General features: G+C 44.2%; 1 protein-coding gene across 2 annotated transcripts in view; it reads right to left on the reverse strand.

Annotated features, from left to right (window-relative positions):
• The window catches only part of LOC126163173 (UDP-glucosyltransferase 2-like), a 188,681-nt gene that overhangs the window by 71,474 nt on the left and 103,717 nt on the right, over positions 1-13,490 (reverse strand). The gene's annotated exons all lie outside the window — the stretch shown is intronic.

Raw genomic sequence — 13,490 nt, forward strand, 5'->3', positions numbered from 1 at the left:
GAAGTGCTCGTATTAAGAAGGGTGTAAGACAAGTCTGTAGCCTTTCGCCCCTACTCTTCAATCTGTACATCGAGGAAGCAATGATGGAAATAAAAGAAAGGTTCAGGAGTGGAATTAAAATACAAGGGGAAAGGATATCAATGATACGATTCGCTGATGACATTGCTATCCTAAATGAAAGTGAAGAAAAATTAAATGATCTGCTGAACGGAATGAACAGTCTAATGAGTACACAGTATGGTTTGAGAGTAAATCGGAGAAAGATGAAGGTAATGAGAAGTAGTAGAAATGAGAACAGCGATAAACTTAACATCAGGATTGATGGTGACGAAGTCAATGAAGTTAAGGAATTCTGCTATCTAGGCAGTAAAATAACCAATGACGGACGGAGCAAGGAAGACATCAAAAGCAGACTCGCTATGGCAAAAAAGGCATTTCTGGTCAAGAGAAGTCTACTAATATCAAATACCGGCCTTAATTTGAGGAAGAAATTTCTAAGGATGTACGTCTGGAGTACAGCATTGTATGGTAGTGAAACATGGACTGTGGGAAAACCGGAACAGAAGAGAACCGAAGCATTTGAGATGTGGTGCTATAGACGAATGTTGAAAAGTAGGTGGACTGATAAGGTAAGGAATGAGGAGGTTCTACGGAGAATCGGAGAGGAAAGGAATATGTGGAAAACACTGATAAGGAGAAGGGACAGGATGATAGGACATCTGCTAAGACATGAGGGAATGACTTCCATGGTACTAGAGGGAGCTATAGAGGGCAAAAACTGTAGAGGAAGACAGAGATTGGAATACGTCAAGCAAATAATTGAGGACGTAGGTTGCAAGTGCTACTCTGAGATGAAGAGGTTAGCACAGGAAAGGATTTCGTGGCCTGCCGGATCAAACCAGTCAGTAGACTGATGACCAAAAAAAGAAAATACTACCCTGGCTGTCTTTAGATGACAATTTTGAAGATGTAGTGCTGTTGGTATCTTCGTCCTCCACTAATATTTTCCGTTGTCGTGTCGTTGGTCGGCGAAGAGAATTGAATAAGTTGTTGGTCGGTCTTTGAGCCGTCCCTGGGTCGGGTTGCCATCTGATTGCTTGATCTTATTCTTGGCTGCCTGTCTTATCTAATCTTACGTTAGAGTTATTTCCTCAGTCCGACCCTTGGAACACTTCTGAACACCATTGGTCTGCTGTTTTTTTGGCTGCGATTTTTAGTCTCAAGTACTGTGCGATGTCTTGAGCCGTCTACACTCCTGGAAATGGAAAAAAGAACACATTGACACCGGTGTGTCAGATCCACCATACTTGCTCCGGACACTGCGAGAGGGCTGTACAAGCAATGATCACACGCACGGCACAGCGGACACACCAGGAACCGCGGTGTTGGTCGTCGAATGGCGCTAGCTGCGCAGCATTTGTGCACCGCCGCCGTCAGTGTCAGCCAGTTTGCCGTGGCATACGGAGCTCCATCGCAGTCTTTAACACTGGTAGCATGCCGCGACAGCGTGGACGTGAACCGTGTGTGCAGTTGACGGACTTTGAGGGAGGGCGTATAGTGGGCATGCGGGAGGCCGGGTGGACGTACCGCCGAATTGCTCAACACGTGGGGCGTGAGGTCTCCACAGTACATCGATGTTGTCGCCAGTGGTCGTCGGAAGGTGCACGTGCCCGTCGACCTGGGACCGGACCGCAGCGACGCACGGATGCACGTCAAGACCTAGGATCCTACGCAGTGCCGTAGGGGACCGCACCGCCACTTCCCAGCAAATTAGGGACACTGTTGCTCCTGGGGTATCGGCGAGGACCATTCGCAACCGTCTCCATGAAGCTGGGCTACGGTCCCGCACACCGTTAGGCCGTCTTCCGCTCACGCCCCAACATCGTGCAGCCCGCCTCCAGTGGTGTCGCGACAGGCGTGAATGGAGGGACGAATGGAGACGTGACGTCTTCAGCGATGAGAGTCGCTTCTGCCTCGGTGCCAATGATGGTCGTATGCGTGTTTGGCGCCGTGCAGGTGAGCGCCACAATCAGGACTGCATACGACCGAGGCACACAGGGCCAACACCCGGCATCATGGTGTGGGGAGCGATCTCCTACACTGGCCGTACACCACTGGTGATCGTCGAGGGGACACTGAATAGTGCACGGTACATCCAAACCGTCATCGAACCCATCGTTCTACCATTCCTAGACCGGCAAGGGAACTTGCTGTTCCAACAGGACAATGCACGTCCGCATGTATCCCGTGCCACCCAACGTGCTCTAGAAGGTGTAAGTCAACTACCCTGGCCAGCAAGATCTCCGGATCTGTCCCCCATTGAGCATGTTTGGGACTGGATGAAGCGTCGTCTCACGCGGTCTGCACGTCCAGCACGAACGCTGGTCCCACTGAGGCGCCAGGTGGAAATGGCATGGCAAGCCGTTCCACAGGACTACATCCAGCATCTCTACGATCGTCTCCATGGGAGAATAGCAGCCTGCATTGCTGCGAAAGGTGGATATACACTGTACTAGTGCCGACATTGTGCATGCTCTGTTGCCTGTGTCTATGTGCCTGTGGCTCTGTCAGTGTGATCATGTGATGTATCTGACCCCAGGAATGTGTCAATAAAGTTTCCCCTTCCTCGGACAATGAATTCACGGTGTTCTTATTTCAATTTCCAGGAGTGTATTAATATAGCTTGTTTTGATTTTAAGATAAGGCCATCTTCAATTAAAACCTTGAAGATTCTTGCTTAAACCTATTTTTTTAAAAAAAACGGTATTTTCCCATTGTAAATTATTATTATTATTCTGGCCTTAAGCCTTGTGTTGTTCTATGTTCAGTCTGTGGCCTTCAGGCGAACTTTACGTGAAATACTTTAAGATAAGATCTTCAGCCGCCTTAAATTAAAATTTGTAAAGTCACTTGTGTAAAACCTCTTAAAATTTTCTTCTCTATATGAAATCCTTGTTATCCAGGCCTTAAGTCGTCAGTTTTTCTATGCCCAGTGTGTGTGGCCTTCAGCCGAGTATTTATGTAAAATTGTGGTAACCAATATTTTCAGCCATGTACATTACTTGAGCAATTTTAATAACATGTGTTCGGGCCTTCAGCCATATTGTTTTAAAATGCCTTTAAGGCTTGTGTGACAATAAGTGATCTTGGCCCCCTTCCACAGCCATATCCTGATCCACTCTGTCCTGCAACACCAGATTTCACTAGTACTAGACAAGTTAGCATTCACATAACGGTATTCGATGAAAAAGGTGCTGACGTGTGAGAGGAGGAAATGTGGGCTACTGCAAAGGGTGCCACTCGAGAGAGAGGGCCAGTTCGTCAAACAGGCTTCCCGATAATCTGGTTCGGCGGCGGGTCCACGATTTAACCGTCATACTGACATGAAGGGCAGCTGCTCTCGCTTGGACGTTGACTATGCCGAGGCCGCTATCCCAAAGAGGAAGTATCAGTGTGTTGTAGCGGACTCTGAAGATAAGACCCGCGCTTACAAAGTAGCCGAACGCCGCTTGGAGTGCCACTGCCTTTGGCATCGGTAAGAGAGGTAGTTGCGAGAGTAGATGAGTGGTAACAAAGACCAACCTTTGTAAAATGTCCAATACTCTCGGAAGGTTGCCACGAACGTTCGTTCCGCTAGCTTGAAGCAGGCGTTTATAGTTAAGTGAGATCGTGTGCTGTGTCAAGGTGATCCCCAAACATTTGATCTGGTCCACTAATGCCAATGGTGCCACACCTCTTCTAGAAGAATCCAGAAAAATCTTGAAGTCACAGTTTAACACGGTCAGTGGCCGATAATCTCCAAATTTCTACAAGATTTCGTCAGGATTACACGGCCGCCCGCGGCAGTCCCGTAGTGGTTTATCCACGCCAGTGCCTTTCGCACTCCGTCCTCCGATAGAACCCCCTTCTTGTTATCCCTGCCAACTGGCTTCTCAAACCGTGTAACACTGGCTCAAGGGCAATGGCGAAAACGAGCATCGACAGCGGACGGACCAACCGCATGATATTAATAGGGCCCGCCACACGACCGTGGACCAGAACTCGCCACGTAGCACCTCGGACGAGCCGCAAGATGATGTGTATAAACCGGTGGGGAAAGGTCATCCGTCGGAGTACGTTTTCTAGGCAGTCATGAAACACTATCAAAGGCGAAGCCGAACCCCTCTGTCACTAAGGCACGGCGACTGCGGCAGGTCGTGGCCAGAGCTATGACGTCACGGTAATCGCTGAGTGCCGTCTGAATGTTACTGTCACCACCAAAGCACGTGTGACCCAGAGAAATGACTTGAGGGATGATGCGCCGAAGGCGAGTGACAAGAATCCAGAAAAATCTTGAAGTCACAGTTTAACACGGTCAGTGGCCGATAATCTCCAAATTGCCCGGCCTCCCGATGGTTTGGGGAACCGGGATAAGCAAGCCTACTACGAATTCGCGTGGGACGGGAAGGTCAGGATTCATCAGTACTTCATACATCGCGGTCCAGGCGTGGGCACATGATGTCGTGGAACGTGAGGTAAAACCCCAGCGGAAACCCGTCGGGACCTGGGGCTTTGTTCGCTGCACCCTTACGAAGACATCAGCGACGTCATCAGCCGTAATTGTCGCTGTTAGAATCTCCGCAGGAGCCCCGTCAAAGGTACCTGTCAAGGAGCGGAGGACATCAGTCGTAAACCCAATGTTCTGGTCGTCTGCTGTACAGAACTGTTTGTAGTGATCCACAAAGGCGTTTACGATATCATTCTGGGACGTCAAACGGCGACGACTGGCATATCGAGGCCGTTGACCAGCTGTCTCCGACACCCTGCTTCTTTAGGATAATATGATACATGGAACATGGCCGAGGGTTCTCCTAGTACACAATCGCGACATCTTGCGCGTACTATTGTGCTTTCAATGCGGCGACGTACAAGAGAAATTATATTCACCTTAATCCATTGAATTTCAACCTGTCGTTGAACAGAGGGGCCATGGTTTGAGAGTTCGCGGACAGTTGTTAATAGTATTCCATGGTATGTCGTTGCCACAGCGTTTTGTCGCGACCATATTTCATCATCGAATGACGTAAGTCGAGCAACCACCGGAGTGTTGAAGGATACGCTGGAAGGCGTCTCACGCAGGTGTTCCACGCCGTCATAATATCGGTGAGGTTCAGTTCATGCACGAGCAACGTGGGTACCTGGCATGTGGTGAAATGAGGATGTCGGTCCTTCTGGGATAACACACAATTGAAGTCGCCGCCGAGAATAATATGGTCGTAGCGACCCACAAACAAAGGAGCGACCTGTTCTGAATAGAATCACGACCGTTCCCGTCGCTTGGCCGTGCACGACGGAGCGTAAACATTGATGACTCGGACACAGCAAGACCCGTAGCCGATGGTGGGTAAATCACGTCTACCTCAATTCCTTCCTCTAAAAGAATAGCCGTCCCACAGCCACCGTCAGCACACGGTGTGAGATAAGAAACATAGCCATAGATATTGGGAAACGTCGCTAGGCGAACTTCCTGCAGAAGTGCAACATCGAGGTCCGTCTCCCTCAACATTTCACGGAGCGCTTGTAGTTTGACAGGGGTGCCAATAGTGTTGAGATTGATGGAGCCAATCCCGTAAACTTATCGCGTAATTGGGACTACTGGGACGCACATGGAGGCACGGAGAGTAAGCAGCGAACAGTCACGTTGCCCCAGCAGGCTGCACACCCCCATCCAGTAACCCTCTCGATTAGCAGTCGTGGGTTGGAGCAGCAGCATTCGCTGCTGTCACAACGGTGTATTAAAATTGAAACAAATGAGCCCTCGGTCACAATTTTTTAATCTTATTAACCATGTTTCAACACTTCTAAGAGTGCCTTCACCACAATTTAGACATTTAAAATGGTCTATAACAAAATTACAAATTTGCGGGTAGAAAAAATATATTTATATAAAAGAGTGCAAGTACTGGCTAACAATACAAGACAGAGACAGTACTTACATGTCACGTATAAAATAAATAATGGGCAAGAAGGGCGTTAGTCACAAAATATTTAAAGGGGATGTGCGAAGCGAGCCTCTAATGGCTCACACCTGTACAGCCACAGGTATGAGCAGCCCTTAGAGGCTCCCCTTCACACATTCCCTTTAAATACTTTGTGACCCCGCACCCGGTACCAAGACAAACAGCAGAAGTCCCGATAAAACGAAATCAAAATGCAAGTAACTAGAGTGCGCAAAAGACAAAGCGACTTACAGAAAATAGCCACACTTAAATTTGTGATTAAATCAGAATTAATTACAATATCCACATACTATCATTGAAGAAATTCTTGTACTTTCATTAACAGAATCAGTTTCAAACTATTTAAACACACAATAACAACTGACCTCTCAGTAGCTCGTAAGAATATATGAAACTAGTCATTTACAATTAGACACGTGTCTCTCAGACACACTGTTACTTCAGATAGGAACGTAACAGTAATGTTAGTGCAATTCATGGCAAAACATATCCAGGGAAAATTTTATCCATATATATCTATAGCAACTGGCGAAATTAACTTCGTCGTGTGATATAAATACAATAACCAGGAGCACTTAGACAAGGACCAGCCAAACTGTTTTCAATGACGGATAAAAACTGACAGGAGCAATCGACAAACAGAATGCATCAGCACTCCAGGCCCTAATAAACGTTAATCATCACATCACATACAGCTCTCACTAAAACATTGCGTACTAAGCAAGTTGAAATTAAATACATTCGAAGACACACTCAGTAGGAGTAGCAACGGCCGCCCAAAAAATTGAAGTCAACAGCACAGAACCCAGTAGTCGATTCCGGCCACAATTTATAGGACAAGCAAGGCCTTTACCCTCTTGCTTGTCCGACGAAGCCAGTTGCCAGCCGGCCACCGTGGCCGAGCGGTTGTAGGCGCTTCAGTCCGGAACCGCGCTGCTGCTACGGTCGCAGGTTTGAATGCTGCCTCGGGCGTGGCTGTGTGTGATGTCCTTAGGTTAGTTAGGTTTAAGTAGTTCTAAGTCTAGGGGAGTATAGCCATGTATGGAAGTGAAACATGGACGATAAATAGCTTAGACAAGAAGGGAAAAGAAGCTTTAGAAATGTGGTGCTACAGAAGAATGCTGAAGATTAGATGGGTAGATCACATAACTAACGAGGAGGTATTGAACAGAAATGGAGAGACGAGGAGTTTGTGGCACAACTTGACCAGAAGAAGCGACCGGTTGGTAGGACATGTTCTGAGGCATCAAGGGATCACAAACCTAGCATTGGAGGGCAGCGTGGAGGGTAAAAATCGTAGAGGGATACCAAGAGATGAATACACTAAGCAGATTCAGAAGGATGTAGGTTGCAGTAAGTAGTGGGAGATGAAGAAGCTTGCACAGGATAGAGTAGCATGGAGAGCTGCATCAAACCAGTCTCAGGACTGAAGACCACAACAACAACAATTCTAGGGGACTGATGACCTCAGATGTTAAATCCCATAGTTCTTAGAGCGATTTGATCCATTTGAGTCAGTTGCCGCAGATCCCGGTGCCAGGAGACATGCAGGAAGCGAAATACACCAACGACTTCCCAGTAACGTGACTGCTTCCACGCCGGCGATATTTGCTACAGTGCCGTCACCCGCGTAAACAGCCCTTTTTAGGTGTGCTCTTCCTGCTGCTTCGCACGGCACCTGTTCTGTTCGCCAGACTTGGCAAATGACGTTACTGACAGGCGTCCCAAAGCAAAATCCCCGCTACCTGCTAGAGCTCTGCGCACACCACCGGAAAGATGACCCATACCGGCCGCGGGAATATTGGTGATCGAGCCACACGGGTCAAATATAATACTAAAACTACGCAACCTCGGGGCTAAGTACGTTTTTATGTATGGTAGAGAAAACGCGATTCTATGGAAAGGATGGGAATAAAGAATTGAACCAGTTTAGATAAGGTTTCCATTTGGCTTAACATTAAGAGTCACAGTGAGAACTGAAGACTTATGTTCGCAATCAGAGATGAAAATAACAATAACAGAAGATAGTAGATATAGCTTCCCCAGCGAAATAATAAGAAAATCCTTAAAAAACAGTATTTATAAAGAAGAATTTGAATAATAAGTGGACACTAGCCGCTCAGGCGAACATAAATTTTTCGCCGTGTTATAATAATTTCTCTGTGTAAGTTTCGAGTGCAATGAAATATAACAAAATGATCTAAAGAGACGACAAGATACGCTCTTTTGTTAATTTTTTAGTCGTCTTCACTTCTTCTCTTGTCTTGGTTGCGTGTAGACGGAGATATTGCGAGTGCTGGCAAATGTAAGCATATTTGTACTAATTAAGCAGATAATATATTGATTTAATATCATTGTTCACCTTTAATTTGCAAGAGGTGATCCCGATTTCATGTCCGCCTTCCTTTGAATTAACCTGCATTCGAGTAATTTACAGTTCAACAATCGCAGCGGCCGATGCAGCCAACGACGCCATTACGTGGCGATATTAACTTAGCGGAAACGAAAAACTCGCCCGCTATTAACATAATATACATTTTTCTCCACAGCCGCCCGACTTTGCAGAAAATACGTAGCTTTAAGATTCTTATTTTCAGTACAACAGCCGAGAGCCAGAGCCAGGACTCCGATTACGAAGGAATGGTTAACGGAGGTAAGAAGAAGTACTCTCGCGCGTGTGTGGGCCGCAATTGTAATTAATAACTAAAGATTTCTTGCTTTAAAGTGAGCTGACTAGCCGAGGAAATTCATATGAAAAGTTAATTCCGTTGTTCAACTTATATGCTCAAATCTTAAGATTCAGCGAGTCTAACATTCATTAACGTAACAACTAATTTAAGATTAATATTGTTAAAAAGGAGAACTTCACAAAAGCATTTAATCGTAAATCAAAATTGAATGAAATATCATTTTTATTAAGGCCCACCACGTAAGTCAGCAACAATCAAATAATAATAATAACAATAATATACTGAATTACGACGGCCGACGTACGCGAGATAGACCATACCAAAAGAAATTGTATGACAACATCAAACGCATACCACATGAGCACATGCGACAGGCAAGCAATAAAGTTTAGCAGTGGAAGATAAGCAGTAGGACGTTCATTTGCCTTGCTATGTGCCTCATCCAACTCCATTTCATTTCATTGCGGTCTTCCACACCACATTTGTCCCTTTTCATTTTGTTACCCTGTCTCTTCAAGTAATCGCCAGTATGTGACACTGCTTGCTTATCGAAACACTTTGTCTTTTTCCACAGATCAAACCCAGTCGTTTGACTAGGGCCTCCCGTCGGGTAGACCGTTCGCCGGGTGCAATACAAACTTCCTGTTACTAAACCGTGGGACGAAAGAATTTACAGGCATCCGACACTGCCGGCCATAGCTTGGCCGTAATGGAAAAATGAAGTAATCTCCAGTAACTAATAAAATGAATTAAAATTTGCCTACCGACTGGCTCATCCTTTAAAGCAATTTCAGTTTTGCTGGCATGGGCCAGTATGGTGATGGGGTTCACAATAAACCCAGTACCTAAACAGGTAGCGTGGGGATATCTGACTTCAGGTGAACGATTAGCTCCTTTGGATGAAATCCTGAAAATAAATATCAATGACGTGTGCGCTGAATTCCTGGATCTGTTGACTGGTGGACTGGGAGTTATTAAACTGAGTTGCTGGAGTATCATATTTAACTAACTGAACAGGCTTTGTTTAAGAAGCCACCCTATAGACTGTCACTACCGTAGATAAAGATAGTAAGTAAACGTTTGGAAAAGTTGTTAGAACGCGCAGTGATTCGAAAATGTAAGTCTTCTGCTGCTGCTCCGACTTCCTGTTTCCTAAGTCTAATGTAATCCGGTACTGGACTACCAACAATTAAATAAAAATGTAGCATTGAGATCAGTGCCGCTGCTCGATTTGCATTCGTGTTTCAGATGGTTTGGCCCAGTGCGGTTCTTTCCGTCAAGCATATAATCACATACGCGTTGAGGAAGGTTTACAGACAGCCATTAATTAATCCCCAACCCCACAGTATGGCAAAGAAATTGTCAGGTTTGTGGGCAAGGCTACATTTTTTAGGATGTTCTTACTAATTTTTTGGAGAACGCTGTTCTGCTTAACGAATTATATGGAAAATGGTTCAGTTTCCTTGGGGATCTTTACAGGATGCCGCATTTTCGGTACTGAAGAAAGCGGTGAAGTCAGCACCAGAGTAATCTCTACTAGTCTTCAATGTGGATTCGTTTTCACACATATTTACTGGCTATGGGAATATGTATGGTTTTTTTTATAATAGCATGAAGAGGGTAAGAAGGAGGCTGTCTGAACCTCAAGGGAATTAAGTGAACGAGAAAAAGTAATTTCAATAATTGGAAGTCTGGGCGGTTTTGTTAGGCATGGAAAATTTAGATACTGTTTGAAATATCGAAAGTTCATGCTAGAGACTGATAACCAAGCGCTGACTTGTATGTTAGCCAGACCATGGAAAACTGGTAATACTGCCGGATGGGAAATGAGAATGCTAAGCTTTAAATCCGAGTTACATAATATAAGAGCCCCAGAGAAAGTGGTGACAGATGGATTGAGTCGTATGTTTGATTGCCGTGAAAATAAGCAAGGAGATGGTCAGCATGCGGGAGATTGTCTTTTGGATCCAATGGTGAATTTGAGTCTTACTCAAAATCCCCGTATATTTCGCAATATTAGAGAATAACCTAGATCAGGAAAGACGCGTTCGTGAAATTAAGAGGAGGCTTGAGAAAGTTGAAATAATACAACCCCATGTTTTGCGAGACGAAGTAGTTTGTTGTAAGTCATGTGCAGGTAATGTGTTTGAAACAGTGGTTCCAGAGGAAATGGTTCCGTAGCTGTTCCAGGTAAAGATAAGGTGCCCTTAGGCATGGCATGTAAGAGTACATTAGACACATGAGAATGTCCGGCAGGAGATTATATAGGCTGATTCTTATTAACGTTCAAAAATCCAAGAAACGATGTAGATGATGCTGAGAGAAATAATTTAACATAAATCACATGGGGCGGAAATGTCGGGAAATAGTCCAGAAGTGGGTGACAAATTCGGACACATGACGTCAGCAGATGACGTATCTCGTCGCACGCGCAGTGGTGAAGCCTATCCCTCTGTTGTACTTGATCATCCCAACAATAAGTCAAGTACTCATGTCGGTGTAGCTCCAGGCCTGCGTGCACGACTTGGCGAGTGGGGCTCAGGGTTCGATTCTTGCGTCTGGGAGGCAGTATTGCTTTGCACTGCGTAAAACAATTACGTTTTTCCACTGCTGTAACATTTGATATTTCATTTAGCTGTCTCCCGGTTTCCATTGGTTAAACGAGAAGTACAGTGCAGTAAAAAATTATCACATTGCGTCACAAGTAAATAAGTATAATCTTCCGAACTGCGCGCCAACAACAAATAAAATCTGTAAGCAAATGGACAAAGTGAAAGAAAAACATCATTAGAACAGCTTTAGCTTAGTTACAGCGAGGAGAATAATTTTATAACTTACTGATTTACAACAGATCACATTTACAAAAGGTGTTCGGAAACAGGACAGCCTCACGGAGCGATGTGCAGGACTGTGCCCTATCGCTGAGAGTAGAATCGACCTGCCCAGTTGCTGCACGTGCTTCTTCTAGTGATGTCACCTGTTCAACATTTGTCGTCCACTTTTGGGGTATTTCCCGACGTACGCGGTCCCATGTATCTAATACTAAATTACTTGTCTCAGCATCCTCTAATTCGGTTCTGGATGTTTAAAAGTTAGAATGAATAACCCTGTATGGCTATGCATGGATAAGGAAATTCGTAAAAGAGTGTACATTTGTAATGCGTGAGCTGTTAGTAAACTAATGTGGGATTAAAAAGCATAACTGGACTAGTTTCGCCACACCCTAACACCATGCATGATTTTTAAATAACCCTCCATACGCCATCTTCATGCCACCTATTCCAAGTTAGTGATGACGTAATTGCACCTGACATGTAGGCAACCTACAAAGGTGTTAGCCGTTTTCAAGGTCATTTATGTGGAATGACTTCGCTTTCTGCAAAGGATGTTGGGTGCAGGTCTACTCGGATATAAAGAGTTTTATGCAAGAGGACAATATTCCTGGGAGCATGTATCAAGGCAATCAGAAAACTGATAGTGAAAAACATTTCAGTCCTATTACATTCTACCATTCATTACAGCAGCTTACCTCCACAAACAGCAATTAATATTATGTCACTAGCATAACGAAGATGATTAAGCAGTAAATTTGATTAACACACATTGCTTCACTGATTACTCTGTTTAAGAATCTGAGTACTTCCTCTAAGGTTGGTAAGAAAATTTTGAGTTATGGGTATTCATTACCCATTTTCTCTTCCAGTTTTAATATCAACACTATCTTCAGTATGTTAGCATAGGACGAACCAATGTCATGTTTCTCATGTGCACTAGATGGATGTTTTGTTTACTATATGATTTCCAGATAAAATTATAATTCCAGCTCATTGCTCTAATCCATTATTTTGTTTCCTACTTGCAGTTGTAACACTGGGCAATACCTGCTTACAGTAATAACTTATTTCATTAACTGATTAAAATCAAACTTTTAATTATATTTAGGAAAAATTAATTATTTTCGTCATCATTTTCTTCATCTCAGAGTAACATTTACATCCAGTGTTCTAAATTAACCGTTAAGGTCTACATTTTACATTAAAAGGAATTACTTTCTGAAACTGAAGCCCATGTTTGGTTCTCATGATACACTTTGAGCGAAGAACACCCTTTTTATTTGCGACAGTCAGCTTCTTGTTTCACCATTTCTTCGTTCATCATGCATTTTTTTTTCCAATGCAAAGTCAAGCCACATCACCTGCTGCTTTGAAACCGACTGTGCTCTGCTTCAGTACTCTGTATAGCTCAATGTTGCTCCTAATTTCATCCATAAATGGAAGTTTGTAACCATACAAACCATGTATGCAACACAAAAGAGACGACAGATGGGAAACGCAAAGACTCAGAAACAAGTAACAGCCGACAAAGTCATGATATCACACTCATTTGAAATGTATCGTTCTCCGGTATATGTTCTTTAGGAAAGAAATATCTTCCTAACACCTTTTAGAATCTTCGGGTTCATTGCCTTGGGACTGTAGTGCACTCTATCAATATACGTGGAATATGTTAGTTTCCTCGTAAATTGTAGCAAGATTAAATAGCAGATTCGCAAACCATAAGAAAAAATTGAAATATGTCAATGTGTAACGGGTATTATTTCACAAGAGAGTTACAACGTGTAGTCGTAGTTCATTAGCGTGTTTTCTGTCATCTATACAGCATCACAAATAAGTCATCGACTTCGCCCATGATTAATTTGTGGAAGTCCTTCGTTCTCGTGGACGAGAGTCCATCCTCTATGGCTGGTGAGAAAGTTTTGATTATCCTCGTGTATACAATCTGAAAAACTTATTTCAACAGC

This window comes from Schistocerca cancellata, chromosome 2, assembly GCF_023864275.1.
Source record: "Schistocerca cancellata isolate TAMUIC-IGC-003103 chromosome 2, iqSchCanc2.1, whole genome shotgun sequence".
In the NCBI taxonomy this organism is placed as follows: Eukaryota; Metazoa; Arthropoda; class Insecta; order Orthoptera; family Acrididae; genus Schistocerca; species Schistocerca cancellata.